Source organism: Giraffa tippelskirchi, chromosome 4, assembly GCF_054371585.1.
Source record: "Giraffa tippelskirchi isolate mGirTip1 chromosome 4, T2T-mGirTip1v1.2.pri, whole genome shotgun sequence".
NCBI classification, from domain to species: domain Eukaryota; kingdom Metazoa; phylum Chordata; class Mammalia; order Artiodactyla; family Giraffidae; genus Giraffa; species Giraffa tippelskirchi.
The window spans coordinates 23,148,388-23,166,768 of NC_137278.1; the positions used below are offsets into that span (position 1 = coordinate 23,148,388).

An 18,381-nucleotide genomic window follows, 5' to 3' on the forward strand; every position below is an offset into this window, starting at 1 on the left:
TGAACACCCAGGACTGATCTCGTTTAAGATGGACTGGTTTGATCTCCTTGCAGTCCAAGGGACTCTCAAGAGTCTTCCCCAACACCATAGTTCAAAAGCATCAATTCTTTGGTGTTCAGCTTTCTTCATGGTCCAACTCTCACACCCATACATGGCTACTGAAAAAGCCATAGCTTTGACTAGACAGACCTTTGTTGGCAAAGTAATGTCTCTGCTTTTTAATATGCTGTCTAGGGTGGTCATAGCTTTTCTTCCAAGGATCAAGCGTCTTTTAATTTCATGGCTGTGGTCACAATCTGTAGTGATTTTGGAGCTCCCAAAAATAAAGTCTCTCACTGTTTCCACTGTTTCCCCACCTATGTGCATGAAGTGATGGGATCAGATGCCATGATCTTTGTTTTTTGAATGCTGAATTTTAAGCCAACATTTTCACTCTCCTCTTTCACTTTCATCTGTGCTTTTAATCTTCTGTAAAATGGTGACTATCATTCTGTTCCATGCACCAAAACTGCCTTGAGACTCCTGGGAGGCCAAGACTCTGTGTACACTGTTAGATGTTGTGTATCCTTTGAAAGAAGATTACTAGCATCCACCACCAAGGCTGCATTTAGTCCTGTCAGCCCTCGTATTAAGCATGTCTTTTTATTTTGATGCTTTGACATCTAGGTCTTGCTGACCTGGAGGGACTGCTCCTCCCAGGGTTAGCCAATTCCTAGAGATTGTAACTGACTTACTAAGAGTGTACTTCATACGCAAACCAACAAATCCAGAGTTCATACCCCAACTACCTCCTCTATGGGGCTCTCACTCTTGCCAGCCATTATCCATCTTTCCTAATCATCCAAGGGTCAAGTACTGTATAGCTGGGGACAGCTCCTATTCCCCAGAGCCTGCAGAAATTGTTCAAACCAGCTAAGCCTCAGCCTTACCTATTCCTTTCTCTAAAAACCACAGTCAAGATTCTTGCCCTTAGTCTCTCCACATGCCCTCTGCCTCCTGACTGACCCTGATGCTTCTCCATGTGGCCCTGCATGGTATGACATGTCCCCTCCTCTTGAGAACTGCAACAACCTATCATTTCAATGGTAATCATCTTCTGATCTCGTGGTCTCACCACACGTGAAAAATGAAGAAGAAGATGTGTGCACGCTCAGTCATGTCCAACCCTTTGTGACCTCATGGACTGTAATCCACCAGGCTCCTCTGTCCATGGAATTCTCCAAGCAAGAAGACTGGAGTGGGTTGCCATTTCCTTCTCCAGGGGATCTTCCCAACTCAGAGATCGAACCCATATCTTTTGCATCTCCTGCATTGGCAGGTGGATCTTTTATCCTTGTGCCACCTGGGAAGAACTGAATAATAATAGCACATTTAGAAACAGCTCTATAAACCAGGATGATGGGTGGTAGGAATAGGTGAGAAGGAGTCACTCACTCCTTGAGTGGCAGAGACAAGAAAAAGTGTGTCCCTTGCTCACTGGGTCTCATGGACCATTTAAACATCTTAGAATGTTAAAAAGGGAGGGAATCCTGGTTGTGAATCTGGTCCTTTCAAATGCTTGATACCAAACCTCAGGTGTGCTCTGGAGTACTGCCTAGAATTCCCTAAGCATTTGACCAGAGGCTTTGGGAACCTGAGGGAAGTGGGCACTAGAATTTCCAAGCCTGGTCTTCAAGCTTAGAAACCAAAGGCTCTCCTCTGGACTCCTGCACGTTCCTGGGGAGCCTGACCCAGGAGTGGGAGGGGCTTGACTCTAAAGGCTCATTAAAGCATCTGGAGAAGGAGAGTGCCTGGGAAGCCTGGTCCAACCTTGGCAGAAGGCTGACAGCCACTGCTGTCCCAGGCAGAATGGAGGGCTCTCTGTGCTGAATATCTGTGGTGTGTCCCTTGAGCAGCATTCTGGGAACCTCTGCTCTGGGGGCTCTAAGGGGAAATGGATGGAGAGCAGGAGAGGAGGAAGCTTCTGGTTTCTTGGGTTCCATTGGTTTTACCAGGGCTGCTGGGAAGAGGGAGTGGTGACAACACTGCTGAATCCAGTCTTGCACTTTGAACCCTGTCCTGACCATGGGCATGGCCTTCCTGGTGCCTGGAAACTGAGGTGGAGCTGGTTTGGGAAGAGCTTAAGCAGGAGCTTCCTAAACAAAGAGCTGAGGCTGATTCATCTTCTCCTGGATCTTTGTTGTAAAGTAAATATCAACCCAAATGGCAATTTGGAACAGAACTTCAGGAACTGAGCTCATCTGGGCCTCGCGAGTCCCAGGCCAAATTGAAAGGCATCTGGTACTTCTTGAAGTGGCTTATCCTGGTTCTTCAAAGATGCCTCTCCAGCTGCCAGTCTTGGGGGTCCTCTAGGACCTCACCCCGCCCCCCACCCCCAGCTTGCCTCTGCTGTGCCTGGTCCTGGGGCTCTTTGGACGTGGCTGGCCATGCTCCGGCCACTCCCCCCACCCTCAGGGGTGGCCAGTGGCCTCTTGGAGTCCATATTAAGCACAAGCGCCCAGTTTGGCCTCAGTGCCAAAGTGCATCCTTGGAGGGGAATAAACATGTTCTAATCAAAACAAAACACTTTTAAACGGGAGTTTCCTGTTGGAATTTCCTGGCAGCTCCCAAGGCAGTGGTGATTATGGAAACACTCACTGCTTTTTTTCTTTTCAACGGGTGTCCAAGGCATATACAGTGATAGTCTTCGTCTTCCCTTTCTGGGCAGAGATGACAACTGTGGTTGTCAGAGGAGGCAGCTTGAAATCGGATGGTCACTAGACGAGCTGACGCTCCGGGCCACAGGAGAAACTAAAAGGTGCCTGCTCACTCATCTGGCTTAATGGGCTGCCTTTTCCTCTTCTAGAAACTGGCAGCACTTAGAATAAACTACAAGCATCTAGGCATCATCTTTAACGCTTCTCTATCTCATCACATGCCTTTGGTGATCAAGCCTCATGCATTGACCTCTTCAAAATTTTTCTCTGGGTCTCCATCACCTTCTGGATTGAAGCTCAATGTCCTCAGCTCAGCCAGCAGGGCCATTAGTGACCCAATCGCTGCCTACCTCTACATCTCAGCTCCTGTATCCCCATCCATGCCTCGTGCCCCAAACTCACAAGCCTACTTCATCCTCCCATGGTGTTGCCCTGAAATGGTCTTTCCCTAGGTCTTTTTACCATGTTACTTTCCCCAGGGCTGCCATAGCCCAGCACTGCAAACTGAGCAGCTTAAACAGAAGACATTTATCATCTCAGTCCTGGAGGCCAGAAATCTGAGGTCAAGATGGCAGCAGGGCCATGCTCCTTCTGAAGGTGCTTCAGAAAGGATCTGTTCCGGGCTGGTTTGCTCACAATCTTTGGTGCTCCTTGTTGTGTTGACACACCACACTAGTCTCTGCCTTCATATTCATGGCATTCATCCTGTGTGTGTCTGTGTCCCAACTCACTCTCTTTACTAGGATACCCATAGTACTAGACTGTGGGCTTTCCAGGTGGCTCCATGGTAAAGAATCTGCTTGCCAATACACGAAACACAGGTTCAGCCCTTGGGTTAGGAAGATCCCCTGGAGAAAGAAATGGCAGCTCACTCCAATATTCTTGCCTGGGAAATCCCATGGACAGAGGAGCCTGGTGGTCGATAGTCCATAGAGTTGCAAAGAGTCGCAAAGAATTTAGGTCTGTGTCCAGTTTTACTCTCTTTATAAGGATACCTATCATACTGGATAAAGCCCACCCCAATCTCATTCGATTCCTGGGTTGGGAAGATCTGCTGGAGAAGGGATAGTCTACCCACTCTAATATTCTTGGGCTTCCCTTGTGGCTCAGCTGGTAAAGAATCCACCTGCAATGTGGGAGACCTAGGTTCAATCCCTGGGTTGGGAAGACCCCCTGGAAAAGGGAAAGGCTACCCACTCCAGTATTCTGGCCTGGAGAATTCCATGGACTGTATAATCCATGGGGTTGCATAGAGTCAGACACGACTAAATGACTTTCACTTCACTAATCTCATTTTAACTTCATCCCCTTTACAAAGAACCTATCTCCAGGGACTTCCCTGGTGGTCCAGTAGTTAAAAACTCACCTTCCAGTGCAGGGGATGTAGGTTTGATCCCTGGTGAGGGGACTAAGATCCCACATGCTGCTCTGCATTTAGAGAAACCCATGTGCTGCAATGAAGACCCAGCACAGCCAAGAAAAAAAGAATCGGTCTCCATGTAAGGCCTTGTTCTGATACACTGGGTGAGGGGGAGGGGCAGAATTCAACCCATAAAACTTTTCTTTCATGACTTTTCCTTCCTCATCACCCTTCTGTTCTCTTTCTGCCCCCTGGAAGAATCGGCCATCCCCTCCTCTGTGCTCTCATTGGATCCTGTCTGAAAGATCATCGGGACCAATAACTTGCCTTTAGACTATATGCATGTTTCTCTTATTAGACAGTAAGTTCCTTAGAGAGAGGGTGATGCCTTCCTCCTCTGTATCTTCGAAGCCCAGAAGAATGCCAAGTGCATGGGTGGTGATTGGTATTTGCTTGCTGAATAAATGAGGGACTGAAGGCATGAGATTCTTCGTGAAGAAGTCAGTTGAATTTCACCCACCTGAATTCCCTGGAGACCCCCACCATCAGTTTGTTAATGCTACCTGGTCTCCCTTCTGTCAATCATTTCCACCGCTGACTGGATAATCTTTATAAAATACAAAACTGATTACATTATTCCTTGGGGGCAATGACTTGCCATCCCTACTGAATTAATTCAACAGTAGTACCATGAAGTACCATGTATGTCTTACATGATCACTATTACCTAGCAAAATTATTATACAGATCATGATGCATCCACTTAATGGAATCTTATCTAGTCATTCGATGTGTGAAACAATTGTCGTTGGCAAAGAAAAGAAAGAAGCTGGGTGCGGCCTCCTCCTAACAGCTAGCAAGGAAACAGAGACCTCTGTCTTGCTGCTGTAAGGAATTGAATACAAGCAACAACCTGCCAGGGGCTAGAGGACAGTCTCCCCAGTCTCTAGATAAAGACCTGGCTGACATCTTGACCTTGACCTGTTTTGAAAGCAGAGAACTCAGTTGAGCCTAATTGGACTTCAGACCTAGAAGAACTGTGAGAGAAAATAAATGGGTGTTATTTTAAGCCACTGAGTTTGTTATGTTATTGCTATAATTGGCTAATTGCTCTACAGCAGTAGAAAAATGATACAAAGTGGGATAATCACTTAAAAAAAACGAAATCGAAAACTGAAAGAAAATCTGCCAGTACATTAACAGTGGTTGCCCATGGTGATTGTTTTCCTGCTTGTTCATTCTTTACCAACCTTTAGAAGTGCTTTATATGTGCAGGCTCCACTTCTACAACAAGCAAACATATTTGTCTCAGACTTCTTTTGCTTAGGAAGATCTAGGTTTCTCAAGGACAGCAGCTGATTGAGCACTGAGTCTTGGGCAATAGATATTTGAATGAAGAAATTCAGCTTTCCAAGCCAAGACGGGCTTGCATCTCCAGGCATGATATGATCTCTAATCCCAATAGTATCTCTGAAACTTCAGTTTTATTATGTCCAGTTCAACAGGGGTGGAAGTGGAGACCTAGGGTGGTTGAGTGGCTTCATCTAGGACCTCTCATTTAGTAAGCGTGGAGTCTGCATTTGAACACAGGTTTGTCTATAGACCACGTGCGTATGAGCCCAGCCACTCAGTCATGTGCCACTCTTTGTGACCCCATGGACTGTAGCCCACCAGACTCCTCAGTCCACAGAATTTCCCAGGCAAGAACACTAGAGTGGGTTGCCATTTCCTTTTCCAGGAGATCTTCCGCACCCAGGGATCATACCCACATCTTCTGCATTGGCAGGTGGATTCTTTACCACTGAGACCCCTGAGAAGCCTAGGAGCTAGAGAGCCTGAGGCAAATGGCCAGTCCTTGTTCCTAGGGGCCCCCAGCCTGGTGCAGCCCAGCAACTGTAGCTCCAGCTTTCAGCACCCCTCTCTGCCCTGCTCCCAAGACTGGACCACGGGTACAGGGGCTTGTTTCATCTCCGATGCGTTCTGCCCTGTACCAGGTTAGCTGTGCCCTCCAGAGGCCTGAACCTTCCCTATATCTTCACAATCTGGACCAGCCAACTCTGTGAGAAGGGCCCCAACGGCTTTGGGAGGCTCCGGGCAGTGCTTGAGAGAGGGTGCAGCACTTTTGCCTGACTCACCATAACTCTATGCCTGTGTTTACAACAGACTTTAAACAATTCTTATGCTGTCGACAACCCCCCACCAAAAGGCAGCTGCAAAACCCCTCCTTCCTGAGCTGACATCCCTGTTTAGAGAGGGGCATCCGGGCTTTTCTCTTTCCTCTCTCTCTCTCCTTTAAAGTGAGATTTGAAAACAGCAGAGAGCTCTCCCAGTCGAGAGCCGAAGCTGGGCTTTTATCACTGGGAGGCCCTGCAAGAACCATTTGGAGAGTCTACTTCCTGTCCAGAGAGGAAGTGGCTAGGTCTTGACCTCGGACATACTCTCATTCCCAATCATTTTCCAGCCTGGAATGCAATGATTCAGTTTCCATTTATAAAGTGAAATTAGTGCCTGTTGAATACTCAGCTTGAGGGAGGGGGTGGGAAGAAGGAAATGAAAACCCCTTTCAAACAATTCTCCCCTGTTTAGCTTGGAGCCCGCTCTGTGGTGGAAGGATTTCCTTGTGTTCAAGGTGTTAGCAGCCTCTGTCAGGAAGGGCCCTGCTTCATTCTCTTCAGCAATTGAAAAAAAAAATGCTGGAGTGGTACTTGGCAGAGGCTTGGCTGCAATTGAATCTCGTGTTTCCATAGCACTTTGAGCTTTTCAGAGAAGAGTCACATGCACTGTCTGTGCACATCCTCAGAACACCTCTGGAAGGTGGGAAGGCACGAATGTCCTCATGTAACTTTCTTTGCAAAGTGTGTTAATTCTCAGAGCTTCTGTGAGAAGGCCAGGGAGACGGCGGTGGTTTGGGGTGCAAGGCAGGATCAGGGAGTCAGGTGACCTGGTTTCTGGGGCTTGTTGGGTCTCTATTTCCTTGTGCATCTCTCTGAACTTTGTTTACTGATCATGGGATAATAATACAGAGTCATTGAGAGTGTACAACTTACATGTGTGAGGAGGTAGGTTGATAGTTTGGTGGCATTTGGTGCATGAATCAATGGTTCTAGATGAGTGTTTCCGTGGAACCCTGGAGAGAATCCTGAGAGAGCTGAGGAGTGGGACCAGAGAGACTCACTCATGGCCAAGGCTTGGTTTATTAAGGGACTGATGGGTAGAGTGGAGGTACTCATGGGGCACACCAAGAGACCACAGGAGCTCTGAAATTAGGTCCAGCATCCCTGCCTTGCAATTAAGGACATGAACCTTGAAGGCTGTGGACAGTGGCATGTGGAAAGGTCTGGAGAACAAGGTGAGGTGGCCAGGCACTGAGAAAGGGGCTCAAATGTGCAGAGGAACCAAGAGACCCCTAGGGAGGAGTGTCATCAGCAGATAACTAGAGAGACAGGATTTAGAAAAGTGGGTGGTTGAGTCTCCCCAAAGCTGATGGCTTTAAGTCACTTTCCCAAGGCTTTGGCTAAGAAGTGGTGAATTCAGGGTTCAGAGATCTTCCTGCCAGTCCTCAAAATCTCCTCTCTATGTCCCTCTCCCCAGCCTGCTGAAACAAGGACACAGATAAAGTGTGCTGCTTGATTGCATGTTGATTCCTGGAGGGCAGACCCCAGGGTTGGGGGCACTCTGGGGACTCTTCTATGGCTCCTTGTGTCATGCCACTAGAAGCATCTTCAGAAGGGTCAGCCTAGCGGGTGGCATGGGCCCTTTTGGCATAATAACACAGGAGAGCGAGGTGGGAGGGGGCCCGGGCAGCCAGAAGGGTTGATTCCAAGGATTGGGGTTCTTCCAGGCTTGCTCCCCACACTTAAGCTACTGGGTTTCCCAACCCTGACCCTGCTTTTCTCACAGGACCAGCTGCTCAGAACAAGAAGCAAAAGGACAGACAGTAGCTGACAGCTGTGGGGCTGGGCAGGGGCTGTGTATTAGGGGGCCCAGACCGGATCGCCAGAGAACAGATCCATCAGCAGACCACCTCCCCACCCCCAGGGGAGCACACCCACCCCCAGGGCACAGGGTCCTTAGCACCCCGTGCTTTAGCCCATCTGACCTTGGCTGCTCCCTGGCCTTTGTCCTCCGGGGTCTTATGGCCTGGAGACCTGCTTGCCTTCTTTCTCCATTTCCTTCTTTATCTTGGGAAATTCAGTGTGTTCTTGAAAATACAGGCCAGGACACTCCAACCCTCCTTGCCTGGCCCTGATCCCTGCTCTCCCTTGGCCAGCCTTTCTCTTAAAACTTGGCACTTTATTGTGATTTTATAGCTATGTTTCACTTCTCCTGCCAGGTTCAAGGTGAGGAGTGGAGGGCCAGACCTCTCTTATTCTCCATTTCTGGTTCCCTTTAAAATTGGTCAAATAAGGGGAATTCCCTGATTGTCCAGTGGTCCAGTGGCTAGGACTCTGTGGTTTCACTACTGAGGACTTGGGTTTGATTCCTGGCTAGGGAACTAAGATCCCACAATAAAATAAAATAAACCAGGTGGAAAATACTCATCAATTTGCTAATCTTGGACATAGGATTAGACCCAGAACTTTGGGCTGTTCTAACCCCACATTCTGCTCGAGGACTACCGCTCTTGAGCATTCCGCGCTCATCAGCTTTAGCTTGAACTATGTGACTTTGAACTGTGCCTTAGTACCAGATTAAGTGTGACAGAGTGGGAAAAAAGAATGTTGAGGACACCTTGTGGGTTTTGGTTTGGGTAAGGGAATGGAAGGTGGAGTGAGTACCATCCTCCAAAGATAGGAAATACAGGTGGAGTCACAGGTTTGGGCTGGGGAAGAGAAAGACCCCTGGAATATATTTGGTCAGAGTCCACATATGTCACACCTCCTCCAGTGTTTCTGGAATCAGAGTTCTTCTGATGAAAAACATTCAGTCAGTTTCTCTCTCCCTTCCCTGACTTCACCCTACCTACAAATCCAGTCTGAGCTAGTTCAGTTCAGTTCAGTAGCTCAGTTGTGTCTGACTCTTTGTGACCCCATGGACTGCAGCACGCCAGGCTTCCCTGTCCATCATCAACTCCCGGAGCTTACTCAAACTCATGTGCATTGCGTCTGTGATGCCATCCAACCATCTCATCCTCTGTTGTCCCCTTCTCCTCCTGCCTTCAATCTTTCCCAGCATCAGGGTCTTTTCCAATGAGTCAGTTCTTCCCATCAGGTGGCAAAACTATAGGACTTTCAGCTTCAGCATCAGTCCTTCCAATGAATATTCAGGACTGATTTCCTTTAGGATGGACTGGTTGGATCTCCTTGCAGTCCAAACGACTCTCAAGAGTCTTCTCCAACACCACAGTTCATCAATTCTTCAAAAGCATCAATTCTTCCATGCTCAGCTTTCTTTATAGTCCAACTCTCACATCCATATATGGCTACTGAAAAAAAACCATAGCTTTGACTAGAAGGCCCTTTGTTGGTAAAGTAATGTCTCTGCTTTTTAACATGCTGTCTAAAATGGTCACAGCTTTTCTTCGAAGGAGCAAGTATCTTTTAATTTCATGGCTGTAGTCACCATTTGCAGTGATTTTGGAGCCCCCCAAAATAAAGTCTTTCACTGTTTCCATTGTTTCCCCATCTATTTCCCATGAAGTGATGGGACTGGATGCCATGATATTAGTTTTCTGAATGTTGAGCTTTAAGCCAACTTTTTCACTCTCCTCTTTCATTTTCATCAAGGGATTCTTTAGTTTTTCTTCACTTTCTACCATAAGGGTGGTGTCATCTGCATATCTGAGGTTATTCATATTTCTCCCAGCAATCTTGATTCCAGCTTGTGCTTCATCCAGCCCGGCATTTCACATGATGTACTCTACATATAAGTTAAATAAGCAGGGTGACAATATACAGGCTTGACATACTCCTTTCCCAATTTGGAACCAGTCTGCTGTTTCATGTCCAGTTCTAACTGTTGCTTCTTGATCTGCATACAAATATCTCAGGAGGCAGGTCAGGTGGTCTGGTATTCCCATCACTTTCAGAATTTTCCACAGTTTGTTGTGATCCACACAGTCAAAGGCTTTGGCCTAGTCAATAAAGCAGAAGTAGATGTTTTTCTGGCACTCTCTTGCTTTTTTGATGATCCAACAGATGTTGGCAATTTGATCTCTGGTTCCTCTGCCTTTTCTAAAACCAGCTTGAACATCTGGAAGTTCATGGTTCACATATTGCTGAAGCCTGGCTTGGAGAATTTTGAGTGTTACTTTACTAGCGTGTGAGGTGAGTGCACTTGTGTGGTAGTTTAAACATTCTTTGGTATTGCCTTTCTTTGGGATTGAAATGAAAATTGACCTTTTCCAATCCTGTGACCACTGCTGAGTTTTCCAGATTTGCTGGCATATTGAGTGCAGCACTTTCACAGCATCATCTTTTAGGATTTGAAATAGCTCAACTGGAATTCCATCACCTCCACTAGCTTTGTTCACAGTGATGCTTCCTAAGGCCCACTAGACTTCACATTCCAGGATGTCTGGCTGTAGGTGAGTGATCACACCATCATGGTTACCTGGGTCATGAAAATTTTTTGTCTAGTTCTTCTGTGTATTGTTGCCACCTTTTCTTAATATCTTCTGCTTCGTTAGGTCCATACCATTTCTGTACTTTATTGTGCTCATCTTTACATGAAAGTTTCCCTTGATATCTTTAATTTTCTTGAAGAGATCTCTAGTCTTTCCCATTCTATTGTTTTCCTCTACTGCTTTGCACTGATTGCTGAGGAAGACTTTCTTATCTTTCCTTGCCATTCTTTGGAACTCTGCATTCACGTGGGTATATCTTTCCTTTTCTCCTTTGCCTTTAGCTTCTGTTCTTTTCTCAGCTATTTGTAAGGCCTCGTCAGGCAACGATTTTGCCTTTTTTCATTTCTTTTTCTTGGGGATGGTCTTGATCACTGCCTGCTGTACACATCGAGATTTCTCTATCATATGCATACTAACTCATACCAATAGTGTTCACCGCACAAGCTGAATTTGCCAACCCAAGTCCTACAGACACCTTAGGGAGCACCATCCCTGAACTGAAGTCGTCCTTAGTGCATCTTTGTCACAATATTGTCATTGCTCCAGCATCTGATGTTCACACCTGTGTAGATACCTGAGCTGAATCTGAGGACAAGAAGAGACCATATTATGTGTTGCTTAAGTACGAGGCTAGATTTGAAGGGCAGATAGAATTTAGTGTGCATGTGTGCTAAGTTGCTTCAGTTGTGTCCGACTGTTTATGACTCTATGGACCATAGCCCATCAGGCTCTTCTGTCCATGGGAGTCCCCAGGCAAGAATACTCGAATGGGTTGCCATTTCCTCCTTCAGGGGATCTTCCTGACTCAGGGATCGAACCCGTGTCTCTTATGTCTCCTGCCCTGGTAGGTGGATTCTTTACCACTAGCACCACCTGGGATGTTCCGATAGAATTTAGGGATGTGCCCTAAGAATTGGTTGGGTTAATGTAAGAAGAGAGGTTGAAAAGGTATAGGGATGAGTTATCAGAAAGATTCTGAAAAGCCTGCCTTCTGCCCTGCCCACTGGGAGGGAGCTGGAACATACAGGCTTGGGGGATTCTGACAGTGATGACTGGCCTGGGCTCCCAGGATATGTATCAGTGTTTGCCATGTAACGAGGAAAACATCCCCACATCCTGCCAACCCCATGACCTTGGCTTAGGCTTCATCTACAATTGTAAGAACTGATGATACTTACAGACTGTTTTTGTCTCTAAATCATAAATAAAATAGACATGCTTCCCAACTCATTTGAGTGGGCTACAAGCTTTTTCTGAAAACATGGAAATATTAAAAAACAGATATATTCTACTGTCTTCCTAAGAAACAAGGAAATAATTCTGTTTATATATGATCATTTCTGTGACTGATTGCCTTGTATAGAAAAGTCCTGCAAGGATAAAGCTCTGAGTTGTGTGTGAGTTTCATTCATGCCTTTATGCATGCTTTAGTTGAGTCATTGCATTCAATTCAGTTCAGTTCAGTCACTCAGTCTTGTCTGACTCTTTGCAACCCCCTGGACTGCAGCACACCAGGCTTCCCTGTCTATCACCAACTCCTGGAGTTTGCTCAAACTCATATCCATCAAGTCAGGGATGCTATCCAACCATCTCATCCTCTGTTTTCCTCTTCTCCTCCTGCCTTCAATTTTTCTCAGCATCAGGGTCTTTTCAAATGAGTCAGTTCTTCCCATCAGGTGGCAAAACTATTGGAGTTTCAGCTTCAGCATCAGTCCTTCCAATGAATATTCAGGACTAATTTCCTTTAGGATGGACTGGTTGGATCTCCTTGCAGTCCAAGGGACTCTCAAGAGTCTTCTCCAACACCATACTTCAAAAGCATCATTTCTTCAGTGCTCAGCTTTCTTTATAATTCAACTCTTACATCCATACATGACTACTGGAAAAATCATAGATTTGACTAGACAGATCTTTGTCAGCCGAGTAATGTCTCTGCTTTTTAATATGCTGTCTAGGTTGGGCATAGTTTTTCTTCGAAGGAGCAAGCATCTTTTAATTTCATGGCTGCAGTCACCATCTGCAGTGATTTTAGAGCCCAAGAAAATAAAGTCTGTCACTATTTCCATTGTTTCTCCATCTATTTATTATGGAATGATGGGACTGGATGCCATGATATGCCATAATATGTCTCTATTATAGTTTATTCATCTATACTCATATTGTTTTTTTTATTTGGCTGTGCTGAATCTTCACTGCAGTATGCCAGAATCTTTAGCTGCAGCATATGGGATCTAGTTCCCTGGCTAGGACCATTGCATTGGGAGCACTGAGTCTTAGCCACTGGAGCACCAGGGAAGTTCCTGCATTCATATTGTTTTATATTGAAGTTTCTCCCTTGATTTTTCCTTTTATGGAATCCACTTATAAATTTTTCTTTGGATGTGTGTATGTGTATATATATATATATATATGTGTGTGTGTATGTGTGTATATATATATATATATCTCATCTGCATATGGGCTTCCCAGGTGGCGCAGTGGTAAGGAATCTGCTTGCTAATGCAGGAGCCACTGGAGATGTGAGTTCAATCCCTAGGTCAGGAAGATTCCCTGGAGAAGGAAATGGCAACCCACTCCAGTATTCTTGCCTGGATAATCCCATGGACAGAGGAGCCTGGTGGGCTACAGTTCATGGGGTCACAGAGTTGGACACGAATGATCATGTAACACTCACTCAATCTGTATATCTATCTATCTATCTATCTATCTATATATATATATGTATGTCTGTATATGTATTTGTATGTCTAGATAGATAAATAGGACTTCTGGATCATAGGGTGTATCCATCTTCAGTTTTGCTAGATATTGCCAAAAAGTTTGCATGTACTTACAACAATAGAAATGAGTTCAACTTGCTTATCATGATGCTGTCAGACTTTTTATTCTTGCCAGATTGTTGAGTATGATATGGACACTCTCTCATTTTCACATGACAGATGTCATGTGCTGGCCTTGGAGTTCCTTTTCTGTGCATCTCTCCTGTCCGTGCAGCACACACATCCCACCAAGGCAATACTGTGCTGATGTGCTGAAACAGACATTCATTGCTAGCCCTCAGTGAGTATTTGCTTCTGCTGGACTCTCTCCTATGTTCTTTTCACAAATTATCTTACTTAAGGCTCACAATAACCTAAAAGAGGGAGAAAGCACTATCTCCATCTTACAGATTTCTTTCTTCGTTCGTTCACTCATCCAGCAAAATTTTGTTGTTATTGTTCAGTCGATCAGTTGTGTCCAACTCTTTGTGATGCCATGAACTGCAGCCTGCCAGACTCCCCTGTTCTGCACTATCTCCCAGAGTTTGCTCAAATTCATGTCCATTGAGTTGGTGATGCTATCTAACCATCTCATCCTCTATCACCCCCTTTTCCTCATGCCCTCAATCTTTCCCAGCATCAGGGTCTTTTCCAATGAGTTGGCTCTTCCCATCAGGTGGCCAAAGTACTGGAGCTTCAGTTTCAGCACAATGCGGAGAGACTATTCCGGACCAGCTGCAAATGGAGTAGAACCTCAGACTTCCTAAAAGAGGCAGAGTCTGATGTGGCCCTGTGATGCTCTTGTCTGCCAAGATCCAACGTCGCCTCCAGGTAACAACCCACTTTCCCATTGGGGTGGCTACTTTTCCTGGAATGTGTGGCCTTTGTGGAAGGATAAACCCAGATAAAAACATCCTACTCTTGAAGCTTATGGTCTGGATTGTCCCTGTCCTGCCTGTAGAGCAGGGAACAGGGAGTTAGATGCTGTCTCCCCAGTCTTTGAATCCCAGTGGCTCCTGAGTGAGTGGGTGAGGGCCAAAGGGAGAGGTTTCAGGTCCCTCAGGTGGCCCTGGTGGGCAAAGGTGCAGAAAAGGGCATCTCTGACCTTCTCCGTTGTGAGGGAGCTGCTGTGTGTCCTGCCTTCTACTTCCTGAGCCTTAGAGCTCTGTCTGCTCATTCCCTAGTCACCTGTCCTCTAAGTGAAGTTCCTGACATCCTTCTAAGAAAGCCCCTTCTGAGGTTCATGTGTGCGTGCAGGCTGAGTTGCTTCAGCTGAGTCTGACTCTTTGTGACCCCATGGATTATAGCCCACCAGGCTCCTCTGTCCATGGGATTCTCCAGGCAAGAATACTGGAATGGGTTGCCCTGCCCTCCTCCAGGGAGTCTTCCTGATCCAGAGATGGAACCCGCATTTCTTATGTCTCCTGCATTGACAGGTGGGTTCTTTATCACTAGTGCCATCTGGGAAGCCCAAGTTGTTATAGAAGGAATGAGATGAATGAGAGAGTGAATGAATGCAGAAGACCCTCAGGTGATGGTCGCGACTGCCTTCCCCCAACACCCTGATGCTCTCCTAACAGCATCGATTACTCATAAGTTCTCTTTGGCATGTCTGTCAGCCCACCAGGTGGTAAGCCCCATGAAGACACATCCAGTGTCTGCAGGTTCCCTCTACATCCCCAGCTCAGGGCACAGAGGCGGACTCATCATTGGCATTTAATAAGTATTTGAATTAATTACATAATACCTCATGGATTACCCAGAGAGAACAGAGAGTGGTAAGTAGACATGTGCCTTGTGAGCACAGATGTCTGAACAGGAGCCTTGGCCCTGCTGTTCACAGCATGACGGAGGCCCACCCCTCACCATGTTTTCTTGCAAAATGAGATGTTGATCTCTGAAAACCTGTTTCTGGAACCTCCACAGCAGCTCTAACTCCATGGAAATTGTTGGTTTATCTGTGCACCTCTCCCGTCAGACTGTGAGCTCCCCAAGGTCAAGGACTGTATAATTTGGATCCTGTCCCAGCACCCAGCAAAGTCAGCAGTTAGACATCCTCAGTGAATGTCTACTCACCTAAAAGTTCTTGCAGCCCAGTTTCTGCACTACAACCTCCTTGGGAGACAAAAGCATCTCCAGGTCAAATCTGTATCCTGTGAGTAGGGAGCAGCGCTTACTTATTCAACTGGAAATGTTGATGCCGGGACCCACAACTGACACCATGCAGAGAGAGGCAAAAACAGCTTGATGTCTGCCCTTGGGGAGCTCCCTGTTGGGCTGAGAAAGAAAGAGGGTCCCAGGATTCAGAACAATGTAGTGAGGTGAGCACAGAGCAGGAGAAAGCTATTTCCTCCCAGCTATAAATCTATGGGTTTCCTGGTGGCTCAGTGGTAAAAAATCTGCCTGCAATGCAGGAGACCTAGGTTTGATCCCTGGACTGGGAAGATCCCCTGGAGAAGAAAATGGCTACCCACTCCAGTATTCTTGCCTGGAGAATCCCAAGGACAGAGGAGCCTGGTGGGCTACAGTCCACAGGGTGGGGAAAAAAGAGTGGGATACAACTTAGTAACTAAACAACCAGAGGTCTATTAGCTGATCTTATATCCCAAGGGAAGATTATCTGGTCCTTGGAAATTCCAGAAAAATATATTTGTGTTAGGAAAAACTTCTCTGGGTTTAGGGAGACTGGCAACATTCCTTGGAAGGGTGATGTCTTTACCAATTGGAAATTTGTGTCTTGAGTGAAGGCAGAGCCTGCTGCCATAGCAACAGGGCTTGACTCCTATCCCAGGGACAGAGTTCCCTCAAGGGCCCAAGTACCCAGGGAGGCAGCTTCGGGGGCTCCATGATGGAAGATGGACCACTGGTATATTGTTGGACCTTCCCCAATAATCCCATACAGTCCATAGGATCGCAAAGAGTTGGACTTGACTGAAGTGACTTAGCGTACATGCACATAACCCTTTCGTGAGTCTACTATACACCAGGTGTTTTTTCACAGTCCCTCGCAGTAACTGAGAAGGAAATGGCAACCCACTCCAGTGTTCTTGCCTGGAGAATCCCAGGGAGGGCGGAGCCTGGTGGGCTGCCGTCTATGGGGTCGCACGGAGTCGGACACGACTGAAGCGACTTAGCAGCAGTAGCAACAGCGCAGTAACTGAGGCTCCCAGTTTTGCACCCATCTCAGCTCAAAGCTAGAGAAACAAGCATTTCTAGTAACCGAGGGAATTTGCATAAACAAGAGTGATCGATTCTGCAGTGGAGAAATTACTGAAACTGTTTAACAGGGATCTAATTGCGCGTCTTCACACCTTCTGTTGCCAGCTGAACATTGCATCCTCGGCTCCAGATTGGCCCTCTCTGGTGTTGCTCCGGTAGAGGGAACACAGGGTGGCTGCTGCTAAATTTGGCGTGTTTGGGAACAACATTGAGACAACGTGGGTACATGAGAAAGGAGTTCGGGGGTATCTGTCTGAAGCCCGGTGGGCTGGGCGTGGGGCAGGCGTACCACTCCTTCACGTGGCACCGACCAATTGCTTCCTGCGGTTGCTGGGAGGGTCCTGAGGACCAGTGGTCTCTGCTGAGGGACCTTGGGAATCTTTGGTGACAGCAATGGCCAGGGTAACATGACCTACATGGCTTACAAACTACTAGGGAAGCAAGGGAGGTGCTGTGGAGGGGGCACCTCTGGGGGAAGCTCCAAGCTGAAGGTGATGAACTTGACCCAAGGCTGGGGAAGGCTTCCTGGAGGAAACGGGAATTTGCAAGGTGGGGCAGATGATAGTACTAAGAAGAGGGGTGTCTTCTAGGAGAGGAAGCCACTTATGCTGCAGACATGGGTGTGGGGTGTTGGGGTCAGGGAGAGGCTGAAGTCAAAGGAGTCACCAGGAGCCCCGGCCTTTGGGTCCTTTGCTTCCGTTTTCTACTTTGTTCTATCCGTCCTCCCGCATCTTACCTCGCAGAACCCAGGCCCTTTGCTTGCTGTCCCTCCCTGTGTCCTTGGCCCCTTCTTCCTGCTCTGAGGAGTCACTGAGAAGTCAAAGCTTCCCCTCCGCCCTCAAGTCACTCACGACCTAGCAGAGGCGATGTTAGAAAACGGCTCTTGACAATCCACTGTGATAAGCTAGAAAATGATGGAAAATCCAGAGAAAGCAGCTCACTCTGTCTTAGAGTTTCAGACCAGGCTCACAGGGCATGGACAGTAGAGTTGGGATGGTGTTAGGATGAGAGGGGCATGTTTCTGAGCAGAGAGAACTGGCTTTGCCAAGGTCAAAACCTTGGGATGTTCAGGGCTGGGAGGATGTTCAAGGGGCTGGCGGCTGCTGAGGTTTTGTTTGAAGTTGCAGTGCCGTGGGTTGGGGCCAGTGATGGCACTCAATGCAGAAAGACCTTTCTTTAGTGGAACCCCTCCTAGCTGAGCGCTTACTGCAGACCTGACAAGGCAGGTATGAGGCTGGGACTCTCATCAGGCTCTGGCAGGTCAGGAAACCGAGTCTCACGGGGGCTCAGAGCCAAGCCTGAGTCTTGGGGCTTTTTCCACCCAGGTCGTATCTCCGCCTCCCTCCTCGGCCTCTGGTAGAGAGAAATTGCTCTTTCTTCTGAGTTTACTGATGCTCCCTGGAGAATTCTCAGCAGGACCTTCTAGTCTTGATCTACATGGTCCGGGCTCTGACAGACACAGTGTCCAGGGCTCTCGCCTCCCCTAGCCCGCCTGCCAGACTCGCTACCCCTGGGTGCCCTCCTGCCAGGCCATCCTGTGGCCACAGGGAGCCGGGTGCGACCGCACTTTTCCGCTCTGCACGCGGGTGTTTACGTTTCTGCCCCAGATGGCCTCGCGCGCCTCGCCGGCCCCGCCGGCTTCCAGAGCATTTATCAGGGCCGGTGTATGTTTTTCTTGTGTGGGATTTGAAATGATTTCTTTAAACAAGGTCTACGCTGTGACTGACTTCCTCTCTTTATTTAGAGTGGTTTGTTTTGTAATAGGGTTCTTTTAACCGGCTA

General features: G+C 47.2%; 1 long non-coding RNA gene across 1 annotated transcript; it reads left to right on the forward strand.

The window, feature by feature from the left end:
* The first annotated feature begins 1,226 nt into the window (after positions 1–1,226).
* LOC145547152 (uncharacterized) lies at positions 1,227–5,122 on the forward strand. Its single transcript, XR_014083582.1, has 2 exons — positions 1,227–4,195; positions 4,415–5,122. It is a non-coding gene; the product is annotated as an uncharacterized LOC145547152 (long non-coding RNA).
* The last annotated feature ends 13,259 nt before the right edge of the window (positions 5,123–18,381 follow it).